The sequence below is a fragment of the Schistocerca serialis genome, chromosome 8, assembly GCF_023864345.2.
Source record: "Schistocerca serialis cubense isolate TAMUIC-IGC-003099 chromosome 8, iqSchSeri2.2, whole genome shotgun sequence".
In the NCBI taxonomy this organism is placed as follows: Eukaryota; Metazoa; Arthropoda; class Insecta; order Orthoptera; family Acrididae; genus Schistocerca; species Schistocerca serialis.
This window is the reverse complement of record NC_064645.1, coordinates 445,684,397-445,703,036: the sequence shown is the minus strand read 5'-3', so window position 1 is coordinate 445,703,036 and position 18,640 is coordinate 445,684,397. Positions and strand designations below refer to the sequence as shown.

Below are 18,640 nucleotides of genomic sequence, written 5' to 3'. Positions count from 1 at the left end.
CGGTGAGCATTTCGGCCGTTGCCCAGGTCTCACCAGCGGCGGGCCTGTAATTTCGCCAACCCGCGACACGGGCACCAGTTGGGCTAGACTATTATATCACCCCGCTTGGGCAGCCTAGGAGCAATGTACCCGTCTTATCGCTATCGGGCTCAGCCAATCACGCGGATTAGATGTATCAATCCGTGCGGCCTCAAAACTCGGGCCGAAAGAGTCAGTGCAAAGTTTATCGGCCAGTGGAGTGAAGAGTTCGCCTTCAGCACTGCTTCAAACCTTCGCTGACAATAATGGAATTTTTTCAAGAGCGCATGAGCCATACCGTCCAGGGTTCACTGTTAGCAGCCGCCAGTGTGGATTCGGCAGCTTACGGTAAACAGCTCACGAGGAGGTTGGTAACAGACTTGGCCTCTGGTCGCGTGTCTACTTCTGGAAGTAAGTATATTGTTAGAGAAATAAGTTCCAAGCATGGATAGAATCATATATGTGACTAACCCGAACTGAATGTTATGGTTCACGTGTGTGTTGCAATAATTAAGTATTCAGTTATATTAAACTAGTTAACTATCTCATATTGTTCTAGAAACTCACCACGACTGGCGTGAAAACGCACATACAGCACAATTAGTTGGACGTCAAACCATTTTAAACCCCAAACAATTATACGTATTTAGCCAGGAAGGGATGAATAAAAAGTACTGTTTCAATTACTTGGTTTTAGTGCGATAAATGCTTAGAAATGAAATGAATGATCGATGGGTATGAAGTCAATAATTATGCAGTGACGTATGACATCACTGCAAACGGTTTTAATACATTGAAGCTGCAGTGACATATATATGTCTTGAGAATAACCCTCATCTTAGCGTCTGTAATAGTACCGTCCAGAAATAATAGGTGGAAACGTCAGTGCTGAGGAAAGTTTGAAACTGGCTCACAGGCGTGCTCAGATCCTTCCGTGTCCATTTTCAAATCCATAATACCATCGTAAAACGCTTCTTGCTTCAAGACCAAACAGTTATTTCGAATTAGAGAACGAAGCGTCACTGTATCAAGATACTGCAGTTGCTGCACCCGGATTACGAATTCTTATTAAATACCAAACATTAACGTTATGTTTGTCTTGCTGATCATTTCGTATGCTCTGCCCTGCGAAAGGTAAACCCACCTTAGATGCCTCAGATCATTTAGCAGTATCTACTATAGTCATTACGGCGCAAGTACAAATTAGCCTTTCATAATTTCATTTTAATATTCACGTACTGACCCACGACGAAGCAACCGTACCAACCCAGTTCTCTTTCGAAAACTCACCCATATATTCTACATACAACGAAAGATATGCATGAGTGTTCCGTTTAATTTTATGATTTTTTCCGTTGTATTCTCAGTGTGAGGGACAGTTATATTTCTTTGGGTGGAGAACTGTAAGGGGGTGCAATCAGCATTGTGACGCTAACTGAGGAGCAGCTACCTGAATGTTCAGTAATGGCTCCAACTTCAGCAATGCCGAAATGACCGGTTTGATGACTCCACGCTACTGCATCCAAATCACGCAATGGGTTTAGGACGACACGGTGCTCGGTCGATCCGTGCGTGAGGTCAGAATGGAGCAGCTTCTCTTTCTTGATGAGCAACAGGCCAGGGACTCCAGCAGAAAGAGGTATGTATCTCGTATTTCATTTTCACGAGGTAGATGAATTATTAAACATTCATCTTGTTAAGACATACAACTGTTGTTTCATTTTTGTGTAGCAGAATATTCTTTCGATTTCAACACACCGTATCAAGTCGAAAGGCACTGGCCTCGACAGTGGTGGAAAAGATTTCCGTGCTGATGAGAACTTACTACGTCTACTCTTCCGGGGTGCAAATACTGTGATAAAACAAAAACAAAAAGCTTGCACCAGCCACGAAATTTATGATGAAATTAAGCCGGAGATGTAGAGAGACCGCCGTCGAGCCGGTAAAAAGAGGCCACTGCAGTTGGGATTCGAGTTCGGGTCTGGCATGAATTTTTAATTGTTCTGACGTATTTCGTTATTTCTTTATTTCAAAGGACATACGAGCAAGGCAACTGACAGATTTGTCCTTTCGGCTTTATGCAGCGAAATCCGCAGCAACGACGAAGCTGCCAGTGGTAGACACTAGACACGCGGCAGGTGTGGGGAAGCCGGTTAAATTGACTCGATGGCGCCTTGGAGGGAGCCGCGAGTTACTCAGCTCTCGCAGGCCGGAAGATTGGGCGGTAATTAAAGCGCAACAGCGGCGCTCTCACAGCTCGTTAAACTTTGAGCCGCGCTGGCAGCTGCGCTGGGCGGAGATTAGCCCTGCGTCAGCCCCCCTCCCCCTCCCCCTCCCCCCTCCCCATTGCTTCGGCCGCCTTCTTAGCGTAAACAGGGCACACAGCCGATTAGAAAGAACAAGAAACTGTGGAAGAGTAATGGGCATCTCAAGCGCACACTGGGGGAGGGAGCGGGAGGTGCTGGGGTGGGGGCTTCTGGTTAAGCCGCCACTTGGAAGGACGAGGACGATCAGCGAATATTCAGTGGATTCACGCAAGCGAGTGGCAACACCAATCGGTTAATCGGTTGGACATGAGGACATAACTCTGATCTACGTCATCTACAGAGTCCGGCGCTAATCCTAGGGCAAAACTGAAGGAAGTGTTAGTTTTGACTCATATACACAGAAAAAATTGGATGATTTAATCGAGAAGAGGTCCTTCACAAATTGAGCTTCCCAATAACGCACTGGTACACCTCTGTTCATTACGTAGGCAGGTATTAGGCTTGACAATGATTGACAGAGTTGTTGGATGGCCTCCCGAGGGGAATCGTGTCCAAATATGTCCAAATGGGCGTTAGATAGTCAAAATCATGAGCTGGTCGGAGGCCCCTGCCGATAATGTTCTCAACTTGGGACAGATCCGACTACCTTGCTGACCAAGGTCGAGTTTAGCAAGCACTAAGACAAGCAGTACAAACCTTCGCCGTGTGCGGGCGGGCATTATCTTGTTGAGACGGAAGCACTGGATAGCTTGTCATGAAGGGCAAAGAAACGAGGCATAGAATATCTTTGTGCTATAACGGTGTCACAGATGACAGCCAAAGTGATCCTGCTATAAAAAGAAATCCCCCTCCCCCCCAGACCATCACTCTTGGTTCTCGGGCCTTATGGTGGGCAACAATCAGGTTGGTATCCCACTGCAGTCCTTAGAGTCCCCAAGCATGTCTTCAGGTCTGCCTGGTTTGCAGTTTGCAAAATATGGTGCCCAAATCTATAAAGTCAGTTAACAGTTCTGTCATTGTATTATTCTCTGCATTGGTTACTGTTGAAAATTTTTTTCAGTTATAGTCAATGTTTTTACTTTGCTTTTAGAAATTTTCATTTTTTGTATTGTGAACATATTTTGAATATTATTTGCTTACCCCTGTAGTTAACTGTGTAGGGGATAGTGGTTACGTTTCTTGCACTTACTCTGTGTCTACGTTTCTGTAATGAATCATGATGATAGTTTCCACGCTCCATATTAACGAATATGGTAAATATTTCGGTGGTAGTAACTTATGCTGAATAATAATTGTATAAGTCTTGCCAAAGCTACAGTAAAATCCTTATTGACTATTCAACGAAGCGGAAAACACTCGATTGTCAATACTAAGTCGGGCTGGTACTGTTAAACTGAAACACAGTGTCGGGAATACTTAGAATCTATGCAACACTAATTATTGGTAATGTATCTTCATACGCTAAAGGTGTAACGGTTGGTCACACAAAAACAGGCTATTTCACTTTATTATCAGGCCACACCAAACGTCAACCTAGGGATTATTTTGTAGGAAATCATAGGTGACATTAGGAGTCTTCGAGTCCCATATTCTCCACTTGGATTTACTAACGGTCTCACCACCATGGAACATTTATAAATTAGAGAAACAAATGGGGTCCAGATCATTCCTTGATGTGGGAGAGCGTGGTAGCAGCAAATAGTGTCCGAAAAAGTTCTTACTTTTGTTGAATCCATTGACGTGCCTGGAATTTACGAGCATTACCCGGAAAACATTTGCGAAGCACTCTGTGTATTGTTATTTGTGGAATGCTTGGAGGCACAAATTTTCTTCTTGGGCCTCCAGACAAAGGCCTTCTCAAAATTAATCCAACCAAAACTCAGCCAATAACTATAGTACGAACCATCCGCATTTTCACCTCCGTGACCTCCACATTATCATCTATGATCGATCTGTTCAATTAAACAACGTAGTAAATAATCTTCAAGTAACCATTGATCGTACATTAACATGGAAAAGCAACCCAATATCCACCCAACAGGGAGCCCATCGGTGAACACGGGGAATGTACCCTTATGACACCCTTCACACCTTCAAAGTCTTGAGCAGACTTGTGCTCGCATATGCATGGATGTCTGCCTCACCGAAGTTCTGTCAATCTTTCCAATTCCTTGAACGCCACGCTTTTTCCTTGATTTCAGAATCCACTTACCTTTCTCTGTAAGAATAGTATACCAGCTCTTCACTTTTCGGAACCTCTTTGCCCATATCTCCGTATATCCTATACTTCGAAAAATCTCCATTTCCACAATTCCATCGGTTTCCCCCAAATCACAAATCCTGGAGGCCTGATGCCCTATGTTAACACATTACCCGCTGTCTACACTTATGCTACATATTCTTCTAGCACCGTTTTGACAAACTCTGTTGTATTCACTTGGTATCAAACATACAAACTTAGCAGTGAAAGAAGTTCCTTGCCACAGAAATCCGTTACTGTTACGAGGTGGCTAATTTGCATGCAGCAACTATACCGCCTCCTCACGTAGCCCAACAGGACTAGGAAACAACTACAGCGAAAAGATGGCAACATCGACTATCGACAAAATTGAACAATGGCTCTATGCACTCTGGGGCTTAACATCTCAGGTCATCAGTCCCTTAGAACTACTTAAACCTAACTAACCTAAGGACATCACACACATCCATGCTCGAGGCAGGATTCGAACCTGCGGCCGTGGCAGTTGCGAGGTTCCGGACCGAAGCTCCTAGAACCGCTCGGCCACCACGGTTTTCTGATTATCAACAGTTTACAATAATTTGTTAACAGAAATTTCACGGTGCTTGATTGAAGGTAGTGTGTGGCACTAGTTCAGTTTTCACTTGTACTGATCTGTCTTCAGCTCTGGTTGGTCCTGAATACAATGAACTGAAGCTACAAGCTGTTGTAGAATCTCCAGTTTCACTCTTCTTGTGGTGACAATAGACGAGGTCTTAAGGTACTGCTGATGCTATCGCTGGTACTAACTCCTGAGTGTAGTACATGTTGACTTATACCCAGCATTCGGCAATTGGATCTCCATCTATAAACTATCTGAGTAACAGATGGCGGATGCGTAAAACAGTCTTCGTCTTATATGCCCTCTTTTGGAGGCTAGCCTTTACTTATTTGCGTCTGATAATAAGCAGCTCTGCACTCTTCTGTGCATGGCTGTGTTCAATATCTTCCAGAATACGCAGTGGAAGCGCACATTCCTGAAAATGAAATGCACCCTGATATCTATCCATCCTAAGAGATTTAACCTGCTCCTCCATATACCTTTCCAGTCTCAGAACTCCCTTCCCTTCCCTTCTTCCCGTTCTTTCCTCTTCTTGATCATTTGTCCAGTAACGGCGTCACAAAAAAGGCCCTCTGCATGCAAAATATGACGTAGAAGATTTTAGTTTTTATCTTGTGTATACAGGTGAGAGTACGTGGAATCCAAGTTTTCGATCTTCAGAACCTTCGGGACAACTGTTTGTGGCTAAAAAGCCAAAAGAAATGGGCTCGTTTTTCAGCTTTTCGCCTATTACCGGGAAATCATACATGCTATTGAAAATGTTGTCATTACCAAGACGAAACAGAAATAAATTTTGCTTCGAATGACCTACTTAAATGTCATAATCGATGCAGCCGTTTGGCCGCATTCAGTTGTTAAATTTTTACCAGCATGGCTAAAAAGCCGGCTCCAACGCCTGTAACTCAGAAATATCTATTCCAAATGAAAAATTTCAAGCTACCGAAGTTGTAGAGCATGAAATTGCATCTTACAATACTATCTGGTTTTTCATTTTAGACACTGTTGAGCGTTCATACATTTGAAAGCAAAAGTAATTTCATTTTGTTATTTCTTGTTACTTGAACAATGAACTGAAATTTCCAATAGGAAGACATAAATTTGTCTCACCTTCGGGTGCAAAAGTATCTATAGATAACCCTCGATTGACAGCCGAGGCTGCCATCCCCTCCGTTCGTTTGTTATTGTTTCCATTGTTGGCCTTGCCCAGTGTACCTGTGTTGTGAGAGGGACGCATTCAAAACTCCTTTTGTCTTACAACAGTCTCATTTTCTCTTTTGAGTTTACTTCCGTTGTGCGGTCAGTGTATTTAAAGTAAGGCTCAAGATTGTACGGAGGAATGGTTTATATGCGACGGCAATCTGACAGGTGGTGATTTGGTTAAAGTGAAACAGGTAGGACTGGAAACGCTACTACAATCCAATAGGGATAGGAAAGTTGCTAAGTGGTCTGGCTGAATCTGAAGTGTACCGTGTTTATCAGAAGAACTACCAAAACTGGTTAGACTGTCTTTGACAAAACTCTCTGCACCTTCAACGCCAATCTTCGACATAAAAGAAGATATTTAATTTTACTAAACACTGCTTTTACTGTGGCGACGAAATTCATGCTAATTGAGAGAAATTTAGTAGACTTCCATACTCAAAGGGAAATGTTGTTCATCAAGTGATGAAACTTGAATTGAGAGATTCTGTTATTGGGGTAATTGAAAGGCGAAGTGGGTGGGCTCGCGAATCCGTGATGAGCACCTTTTTACTACAGAGCTCAATACCATAGGTTTTATCAGTGGGATTTTTCCCTGGCAATCAGGGGTGGAGGAAAACAAGGAAGGCCGGCCGAAGTGGCCGTGCGGTTAAAGGCGCTGCAGTCTGGAACCGCAAGACCGCTACGGTCGCAGGTTCGAATCCTGCCTCGGGCATGGATGTTTGTGATGTCCTTAGGTTAGTTAGGTTTAACTAGTTCTAAGTTCTAGGGGACTAATGACCTCAGTAGTTGAGTCCCATAGTGCTCAGAGCCATTTGAACCATTTTTTTTTAAAACAAGGAAGTTCTGAATCCACGCAGACAGATAAAGCAATAGAAATGATTTCTTCGTACATCGAACAATCAGATGAAACTCACAGGTAGAGCATTGGAAATTATTTCTTCTACATCGAACAATCAGATGAATTCATCAGATGAATTCAGTATACTTTGGAGGAGTTAAAGGACCAAATCACGTATGGCTGGGAGGCAGATGTAAGGACCATAAAAATCCGACTGTTCCGGAAGTATGTTGAAAAAATATTAATTGTTGACAGACATAAGAAGGCCACTTTAGAAAGTACAGGCTATAAGACACTGACAGTTTCTATCACAGGAATCTATCAGATACACGAGAAGGGCGCCTGAGTTTTGTATGCGCTGCTACAGATTTACTTCCTGAGGACATCCGTACCCAAGTCTATGATACGTCGCAGTACTCGCCACCTGATGATGTCATGTCACACGTCCAATCAGTGATCCCTAAATCATTCTTCCATTTCCTTCAATCACTGGTTTTGAAACACAATCGAGGAATTCTATAGTAATAGAAAAGGAAGTGTGTTGCTTTGTTACATGCTGTGATTTCTGCAGGAAGGTCACAGACATTTCTATCTTCAGTATTCAATGGAATCACTGCAATCATGTATAAAACATTGTGATCAGTTCTTATTGTCCTGTAGTGCAACTGTATTTATAGCTCGATATGTGGAAACTTCAGCGTTTGAAATTTCCTCGATTGCACAATGTGAGCAGCCTAAGATAACCAGTGAAGAGTTCATACAGGTCAGCTTTGATAACACTAATTTTAACACCTGTACAACTGACAGGCTGAATACTTTCCAATACATGGGAGGAATCATGGCAGTCATTCCCTACAGAGCTGTGGAGTATGACAAGAACATTGATCGGGATGGAAGATGTTCAGATTCTGAATTTTTGTCTACAGTTTGTGTACCTATGCTGGCCACATATCAAAACGCAACTGATGGTGGCTTAAACAGTATTATTATAAAGAATCTCTGTTTAGACAACTCTGAGTGCCTGAAGATTTCACTGTCTGGATATGAGATTCTACAACTTTATGGGAAATGGAAGAAATTTACTGTGGTGCCAGAGTGAAATGGATTCATGGAAGAAGCCACAAACCACCGACACTGATTCGTTCAATAACAATGTGACTCCTATTTCTAATTGTCTTCTAACTTTGCACGACACAATATGTACATCTCTTCTAACAGCACTGATAAAAGTATAAAACATGGTCAAAAGTAGTGTTTTGTCATTTTCAACGAGCCACTTTATCTGTAGGCGAGAGAAGAGAAGGTAGTAATTTAGAACATGTCACTGTGCGACCAGGTGGGTTTCACCTTATAACGTCCTTCTTAGAGTGCATCGGTACAATAATGGCAGGAAGCGGCTTGAGAGACTTACTATCCAAAATGTTTGCTGAAAACAGTTTGGATAAAGTTTTAAGTGGACATTTGTACCCTCGAGCACTAAGAGCTCGTACACTGTTCCACATTCATCTGTCATATTAGTTCTTTCAGGAGAGAGACCTCAAAGAAGGAGAAGTGAATATAACTGATGAACTCTTGCTGTCACATAACATTATTCAGTTGCCATGAAAATGATGATTACATGAAGGTGATAAATAAGATTGAAAATGCGATTTTCAGCATTGAAGGAAGAGGTAAAACAGCTAAATTCTGGTTGCGGTATTATCGCATGGATACAGTCAGAAAACAGTTCACTGAGGCTGAGCGATCTGGAAACGGAATCTACATGTAAACACCATTAAGGAAATGCTACCATACGTTCATGCTGTTGGTCATTTCCTGTACCCTGAAAGTGCTCACCTTTACTTAAAAGAGAAGCTCACATTAGAAGACCGGATGGACGCTGCTGAATTCGACAAACTCACAACTGAAAGCAACTTCACCATTAGGCGAAGTCATAAATCGTGGTTGCGATGTATAGTCTGATACGACAATAGAGCAAACTTTAATGAAGGAAATGAAACTTGGCTTAACTGACTGACGTGGGTTTCCAGATTCTGTTCTCAGAAAGCGGACTTCAGGGACGCCATCCTTACAGGATGTTTGTCAAAAAATTGAAAATTTTGCGTTATATCATCAGGAACAAATGTATTTAAGAGTGTATTTAAGAGGTTCACGCAGAGATCAAAATTCAGCAGACAGTGACTAACTGAATGACTGTCTGTTAAAATATCCGCTTTTTTCAAGATGCTATCCGTTTAAGTCAATAAGCAACGGAACAATTGATGATGAATCGGTTAGTTGTCACGAGGCATTAGTAGAAGGAATTACGGGGATCACCAGAATTAAAGAAGACAAAGAACGTATCATTTCAACGCAATCTCACGGTTATAACACTTACATCTTGCACTACAGATCTCACGTTAGGGAAGAAGTGAACTCCTACCATGAACCTACTAACATTGTTTCACTGACCGTGTGTTATCAAGCTATCTGACAAGAACCTAAAGTTAAGTTTTGCTTCTCAAGTGAATTTTCCCCATTTCCATGTTGTTCGCAAAACACGGTTTCAATAAGGGTACAAAATCGTCTCTCTATGATGAATTCTCTCCTCTCCAACAGAATTAAGTACCCAAAATAAAAAAATAAAAAATCAATGTGGTCGATGGAGGACACCTGCTCCATAAAGGTGATGGCACATCAAAGAAAAGTCTGGAACCATCTGTATGAATTATGAAATCTATTTGAGAAAACACTGTGGATCCAAAATCAGAATTATATTCGGCGGTTACCCAAGTGTGCTTCCTCAAAGAGGAAGAAAGTCTTCCGAAAGATCAATCACATATCATTTTCCATGAAGATAAAAATGCTGCAGTTGCACCGGAGCAGTTTCTAGCACATGAGGGCAGCAGGAACCACTTAATTATGATGCTCATGCGGAAATTTGAAGATGGAGGCATTCAAGTGCCACAGGAAGAAGTAGATGTGGATTGGATTCATTAGTTGTGGCTGTTTCTTCAGTTGCTGAGTCTGACAGTGTGGCATTAATGAGCGAGAACGTTGATGTGTTTGTTGTCTTAAGGAGCCGAGAAGACAACTACGACCATATGTACTTCATAAACGGGGAAGAGAGAAATCAGGAGAGATATGATACTCCAGTCATTCTTTCAATTTCGACCCTGCATTCGCCCTTTTCAACCATGTCATATCGCATCCTCTTTTTTTGGCCAAGGAAAAGGGAAAATACGAAATCCTCAGCCTCTCAAAGCGTAATAGCACAGGCAGGAGAACAGCTGATGTTTGCACTGTACGTGAATTTCAGCTGCGCAACTTTGGACGAGCGCAGGTACAAACATTTTAGTGAAGTCTGTCCCAAGAAAAGTATTCGAAACTTGTAACGCTACAGCCGACATAGGACGGAGCAAGGTGGCACTCACTGTGATCCTACTACTATGTACAATCTTCGTTGGGGAAGGAAAGCTATCCATATCAGAGGGGCTTGAAGAAAACTTACCTGGATTCTTTCCCGTGACGATTTTGAAAGATGCGGCACCACACACGCTACTTAATATGGTTCCCTGAACATGCAAAATGGGATGCACAGCTCTATGTGGATGTCGCAAATCTGGACCAAACTGCTTATCGACGTACAATGACTGTTGTGACGTATCTTACGAGAACGCCCCAGAAATTGAACTCGACGAGGATGAAGAAGAGCTCGAAGATATGTTCGAGGACGAGGAAGTTGGTGAAGGCGACGCAAAGGATCCCGAAATCGGATGCTGGACCAACACCTGCCGCAGTCCCTCAAACGACCACGATGGAGCCAACATTTGATAAAATGTGAATCTCTGATATTTAAATTCTGTTTCTTTAGTGTTCCCACGTCCTTTTCATTAGAAATTCGTGCAGTTTTTTTTTATATTACTAACATATAAATACATGTTGGCTATTATTTCCTTGGTTTTCATTTTAGCAACGCATTCTTACCAATTAAGGCATTGATAAAAATGAATAGAAATACACGTTAATGAAGAAAATTAAAAAAGGTATACGTAGAAAGAACATAAGTGCACGTTAAAGAGCAATCTTCCTAACTTTGACTTACAAAAAAAAGCAACAAAATGGAATTACTTTGACTTTCCAGCGTATGAACGCTTTGTAACATGAAATTTCATGCTCTAAAACTTTGATAACTTGAAATTTTTCATTTGGAGTGGCCGTCTTTGAGTTACAGCCATTAGAGACAACTTTTCAGCGAAGTTGGTACAAATGACCGTACATTGAAAACTGATTTCGGCCAAAGGGCTGCACCGATTTTGACATTTAAGTAGGTCATTCGACACAAAATTTAATGCTCTTTCATTTTGGTAAGAGTAAAATTTTCAGTGCGACGCAGAAATTCCGAGTAATAGGCGAAATGCTGAAAAAAGTGCCAAAATTTCTTGGTTTTTTTTTTGGGGCCACAAAAAATTGGCCCGTTGGTCTTAGATGTCGAGAGTTTGGAGTCACATTACTCTCAACTAAATGCACTAGATACAAAAACAAAATCTTCCATCCCTTTATCGCAAGCAAAATATACCCTGTTGCTGGACTACATTCCCTGGCTCCATCGTAGCCACCCAAACCCCAGGTCATATGCTTTCCTACTAATCATCCTCACACATTACAGCAATCTAGGGTTGAGAGTTAAGGACAACCCCTAAGTGGATCAGGTGAGCTCTACACATCATACTCAGCTACCCAGGCTACCCAGGTAGCTGACCATGTGTAACATGCACACAAGGTTTCTTTAAGATTAGGAGACCCTCCATCCAATTCAGATAACGATAGATGTAGGAAACCAAGAAATATCTCTGTAAGGTCCAACGGAATGTCTCCGCAGGTAAGAAAATTAAAATCCCAAAGGTTAACTGCCGAAGCATACGCAAGAAAGTGCCATCGTTTTAAGCACTCCTAAAAAGCACTGCAGCTCACGTAAACCTAGGCTCAAAAACCGTAAAAACATGAAGTTGACAGTATCGAGATGTTTGGCTAAAATTTACGTGTGTTCCCAATGTTAAATGGACGGTAGGTGGTGTATTTGTATCAGAAGAGAAGAAATTCAAATCCACCGGAATTGAAATTCAAGCTGCGTGTGAGGTTGTTTCGGTAACAGTCGTTATCCAGGGAAGGCATAAAATTGTAACATAATCCTTCTGCCGACCAATAGACCCACTTCCTGAAGTAACCAAAAAGTTTAAATAAGACCTCAGTTCACTTTTACATAAGTTCCGTAATCATACAGTGATCATTGGAGGAGGCCTTAATCAGCCAACAGTCGATTGGGATAATTATGTACATGTTAATGGTGCCAGGAATGTATAGTTCGGAATCGGGCCCTTGATGGAGATGTTTTATATCTAATAGCAATAAAGAAATCTAACCTCTTTGAGGATGCCCACATCGAAACTACTATCACGGACCAAGGGCCCCTTTACAGCAACAATGATTACCAAAATACAAAGAGCAACCAAAACAAGCGGAATGATTAGAGAAGGCCACGGTGGCCGTGCGGTTCTAGGCGCTTCAGTCTGGAACTGCGCGATTGCTACGGTCGCAGGTTCGAATCCTGCCTTGGGCATGGATGTGTATGATGTCCTTAGGTTAGTTAGGTTTAGGTAGTTATAAGTTCTAGGGGACTGATGACCTCAGATGTTAAGTCCCATAGTGCTCAAACCCCAAAGATTTATATGTACAGCAAACTAGACAATAAGGAGCTGAGGCTCTTAGCTCAGGACAGGAGCATTCAGAGTAAATGTATCTTCAGCTTAGAAGAATAGTTGTACATACACTGGATAGACATGTACCCAAAAGAGCGCTTCGTAATTGGAGAGACCCTCCACGGTATACAGCCACGGTAAAGAAAATTCTAAAGAAACAGAGACTGCTGCATAACAGGTACAAAACAAAGGATAGAGCTATAGATTCAGAGATGCTGAATGAAACATGTTATGCAGCCAAGACATCAATGCATGAAGCCTTTGATGACTGCCGCGAGATAATTCGTCGAAATATCTTTCATAAAATCCAAAGAAATTCTGGTCTTATGCAAAGGCTGTTACTGGTACCGAACTTTGTCTCCAGTCGCTCATGGACGAGACAGAAACTGAAATTCAGAATAACAGAGCAAAAGCAGAAACAGTTAATTACGTTTTCAAATATTCCTTTAAAAAGAAAACTCCGGAGTAAGGCCCCAACTTATTTCTTGTACCATTGAAAAGGTGAGTGAAATAGATGTCAGTGATTCTGTACCCAATTTGCGACTCCCTCTGTTAACTATAATCTATTGTAGATTCCTCGATCAAAGAACCATGCCGAGCAGCTGGGAGAAAGCACAGGTCACACCTATCAACAAGAAGGGTAGCAGATCTGATCCACAAAACTGCAATCCAATATCCTTGACATTCATTTGTTGTAGAATCTTACACCATATTCTCACCTAAACGTATGAAGTGCCAACCACGACTGTTTTCTCAAACACAGATCGTGTGAAATCCAACTTGCACTTTTCCTACATCACATCCTGAAAGCCGTGGATCAAGGCACCCGGTAAACGCAGTAGCTATAGTTCACCGAAAAGCATTTGACTCAGCAGCACACATGTGTTTATTATCATTGGTTCGATGGTAAGGGGTTGTTGTTGTTGCTGTGGTCTTCAGTCCTGAGACTGGTTTGTTGCAGTTCTCCATGCTACTGTATCCTGTGGAAGCTTCTTCATCTCCCAGTACGTACTGCAACCTACATCCTTCTGAATCTGCTTAGTGTATTCACCTTTGGTCTCCCTCTAGGATTTTTACCCTCTACGCTGTCCTCCAATACTAAATTGGTGATCCCTTGATGCCTCAGAACATGTCCCGCCAACCGATCCCTTCTTCTGGTCAAGTTGTCCCACAAACATCTCTTCTCCCCAATCCTATTCAATACTTCCTCATTAGTTATGTGATCTAGCCATCTAATCTTCAGCATTCATCTGTAGCACCACATTTCGAAAGCTTCTATTCTCTTCTTGTCCGAACTATTTATCGTCCATGTTTCACTTCCATACATGGCTACACTCCATACAAATACTATCAGAAATGACTTCCTGACACTTAAATCTATACTCGATGTAAACAAATTTCTCTTCTTCAGAAACGCTTTCCTTGCCATTGCCAGTCTACATTTCATACCCTCTCTACTTCGACCATCATCAGTTATTTTGCTCCCCAAATAGAAAAACTCCTTCACTACTTTAAGTGTCTCATTTCCTAATCTAATTCCCTCAGCATCACCCGACTTAATTCGACTACATTCCATTATCCTCGTTTTGCTTTTGCAGATGTTCATCTTATATCCTCCTTTCAAGACACTGTCCATTCCATTCAACTGCTCTTCCAAGTCCTTTGCGGTCTCTGACAGAATCAAGCGAAATTTGTGACTGGACTTCGGATTTCTTGGTAGGGAGGATGCGCCATGTTTCCCCGGATGGAGAGTCCTCGACAAATGTAGAAATAATTTCGTGCTTACCGTATGAGGGTGTTTTGGGTCTTTAGCTGGTCGTGTTGTATATGAATGACCCTGCGGATAGCATTAAGAGTAACCTCAGACTTTTCACAGACGACACAAGCTATGTACAGTGGAGTGCAGTCTGAACGAAACTGCACAAATATTCAGTCAGAACTTGATAAGATTTCAAAGAGAGGGAAAGATAGGCATCTTGATTTAAATGTTTATAAATGTAAAATTCTGCACTGCGAAAAACGAGAAAATTTAGTACCACAAGAAGGTAATATCAGGAAGTCACAGACAGAATCGGTAAACTCATACAAACAACTGGGTGTAACACTTTCTTGGGGTATGAAATGGCATGATCACACAGGTTCAGTCGTGGATAAATTAGGTCGTACAATTAAGTTATTGGGAGAATACTGAGGAACTGGACTCAGTCTACAAAGGTGATTGTTTAAAAATCAAACGTGTTACCTATTCTAGAATACTGCTCAAGTGTGTGGGACCCGCACCAAACAGGACTAACAGCGGGTATTGAACGTATACGAAGAAGGACACCACGAAAGGTCACAGGTTTGTTTGACCCTTGGGGAAAGTGTCACAGAGATATTGAAAGAACTGCACTGCAGATCCTTTAAGATGGACTGAAACTATTCCGAGAAAGTCTAGTAACAAAGTTTCAAGAACCGGCTTTGAGCGATGAATGAAGGAATATACTAAAACCACCTACATATCGCTCCGGTACGAATCGTGAGGACAATATTAGATGAATTACAGCACGTACAGAGGCATTTAAACAATCATTCTTCTCGCGCTCCATATGTTAATGAAACGGGCATAGGCTATAATAACTGGTACAGTTTGATGTACCCTTTTGCTATGCAGTTCACAGTGGTTCGCAGAGGTTAGATGTCGATGTAGATGTCTCCACAAACATTTAACTACGCCAAAGGACCAATACAGACACCTCCTCCTCAATACTCCTAATATAAGCAGGTCCCTCCGATCAAGAGGTAGTGAAGTGTAATGCAATGCAGCATTTTTCTTACAACTCAAAATCACTGTTTTAAATGTGAGACAACCTTTTCCACTGTGTTATTGTAATATGAAAAGAGTGTTTCTGAATATTTTTAAAACCATTTGGTTATGTTTTATTTTCAAATTTTATTTCAATATTTTTATATTTTGTACTGCTTTGGCTGAAGAGTGGATGTCTTCTTTCCGCTAACTGCCCTCGCCACTGTGGGATGAGAAAACGAAATAATAATATTGGGAAGAAAGCACAAATGCTGGCATGCGTCTTTCAAGCTTTCATTCGAGGTGCACAGGTGGCCAGCGACCGTATCTTGTCAAAAATTTACTGTATGAAACTTCCTGCCATATAATTACTGTGTGGCTTATTAGGACTCGAATGCAGAACATTGCCTTGGGCAGGCAGCTCTCTTTCCTGCTGACTGTGTTGGCGGTAATCACTTTGAATCACTTTGCCATCCATTGGCAAATGCTCTTCACACTATGATATACTGTGTTATGAACTTTGACTGTTCCAGTGTTACAGGCTTGCACAATGCAATCCACAATTTGAAAACACCATTTCTTTTCGGACGTAGGCTACTGTGTTCTGAGCTTTCACTATTCCTGTGTTACAGGCTTGAAAAATGTAATCAGCAGTTTGGTAACAGCATTTCCTTCCGGAGACGCCTTTTATTTTACCTAACCCCTTTAGTGCCGCTGCTGTCACAGGCAGAAAGTAATTCAGCTTTACTTTATTTTGGCTGTTAACAGCAGCATTTACTGACACAAAGAATAAATATTTGTAATAATCTTTATTTGTCCGATGTACACATTATTTATTCACACTCTGTATATGTAGCTTTACTACAGTTACACTATATATGTGATTGTGTCTAAGATTTGTTGCTTTATGTTTTGCAGTTATTACCTATTTTATATAACTGGTTAATGAAATTACAATGAAATGAACACCCGTAGCTGCTTACAGGCGTTGATATACGTCAACGGGTACAGATGAAACGTGTGTGCCCCGACCGGGACTCGAACTCGGAAGCTCCTGCTTACATGGCAGACGCTCTATCTATCTGAGCCACCGAGGACACAGAGCATAATGCGACTACAGGGATTTATCTCTGGCACGCCTCCCGTGAAACCTACATTCTCAACGTATTGTCCCACACTACATTCGTAGTCCCCCGCCCATTATACTCATTACTCGAGGCGCATTACCGATTCCCGTAAGAGTTCGGGCACGGTTTGTGCATTCGCACAGAAGAAGAAGTCGCACTATCCTCTGTGTCCTCGGTGGCTTAGATGGATAGAGCGTCTGCCATGTAAGCAGGAGATCCCGGGTTCGAGTCCCGGTCGGGTCACACATTTTTCATCTGTCCCCGTTGACGTATGTCAACGCCTGTAAGCATCTAAGGGTGTTCATTTCATTGTAATTTCATTCTAACGAGCTGCATGGTCACCGATGGTGTCTATTCTTTCGGACATGTCCGAAAGAACAGGTACCATCTTAGTATATATACTGCTTAATGGTTTCAGTTAGTTGCAGGAAGACAATAACGAGAAACTCAAATGATGGAGAAACTAAAGACATCTTTTAAGCCTTGGGACATACCGACACACGATAATTTGTGGCAATATCTGTTTGTGAGCTGTCCAAGTAGTCAAATACGCGTTCTGTGAACAGCACGGCACCTTTTACGCAATCTGTGAGCGCCTTACAAACGGACTCAGTATCTGAACGGGCCACTTGATAACCTTAGTATGTTCCAAAACTCCTCAGAGGGCCTTCTGGTACGCTGAAAGCTACCAGACCAGTATTAGATGTCGACCACAATGAAACGGGAGACCTAGCAGCACTAAATTTCTTGTTTGTAGCTGTAACTGTTCATTACTTTTTCGAGTCAATGTTAGATAGTAAAAATCACATAAAACATGTTCATTAATTATTGTTAAAATAGTTTCTATTTCTAGAAACAATTACAGTTAAGTTTTTAGATTATCGGTCTCGACCGTGTCATCTTTACATTCATGTGTTGCACAGGATCAGATGTTGTCATTGAGAATACATAGTCCTTCCTTGCCCAGTGACGCAGACACTCTTTCATTCCAAAATGTTTCCAGACTGGAATATAAAAACATAGAGAAAAAATAACATGGTAGTTTTAATTTGGATAATGTTCTACATACTCTCACAATCTCACACTCCCGCACCCTCCCCCCCCCCTTTCCACAGAGACCAACACACAATCGTTCATACAACCATGTGGAATCGTCAGAAAAGTTCTCCTTTTGGATGTTGTTCAACTGGAGTGTCATATTCGCGCATCTTCCGGTTCAAGAGATCCATTCTGTGCTCTGTCGTTTTGTTGTAGTTTCTTATTGACAACATCAAGTCTCATGAACCACGATGACTTTTTTCAGAAAAGAGTTCATACTGCCTTCTCACAACCAACAGGTCGAATGCACATTTGTTGTTTACAGTAGTTGCTGCCAGCAGCCACGGTAGTTGCTACGCTGACATCGTTTACACGTCGGAAATAAACTCAGTCTCAGACATTAGTGGACGGGTAGTGTATTTCCTTTGTTGTGTGAGGAACTCAAACGTATAAGCCGTCGTAGATCTCCTAGACGACCTGGAGGAGAACGAGTGCAAGCGAGGACAATTATATTCAACGTCGCACATACAGGAATTTCATTTATCCATTCCGAGACGACTGCAGGATGCTTTGAATAGCAACGGGTTTCCTACACGGCATTAGGCACTAGAACTTTTTTTGTGTTTTGTTGTTTTCATAATTTTGTCTGTGAATGGATCAAATAATTTCGAGCAGAAACTTATATTCCTGAAGGCTGTGACTGATGTCAGCGTTTAATTTCCGATTGCGCAGTCAACCAACTATCGGAACATTTCGTCTCATTGCATTACATTTGTTTGTGCTAGG

The 18,640-nt window shown here is 41.8% G+C and overlaps 1 protein-coding gene across 1 annotated transcript in view; it reads left to right on the top strand.

Annotated features, from left to right (window-relative positions):
• The window catches only part of LOC126417056 (dipeptidase 1-like), a 644,900-nt gene that overhangs the window by 149,228 nt on the left and 477,032 nt on the right, over positions 1-18,640 (top strand). The gene's annotated exons all lie outside the window — the stretch shown is intronic.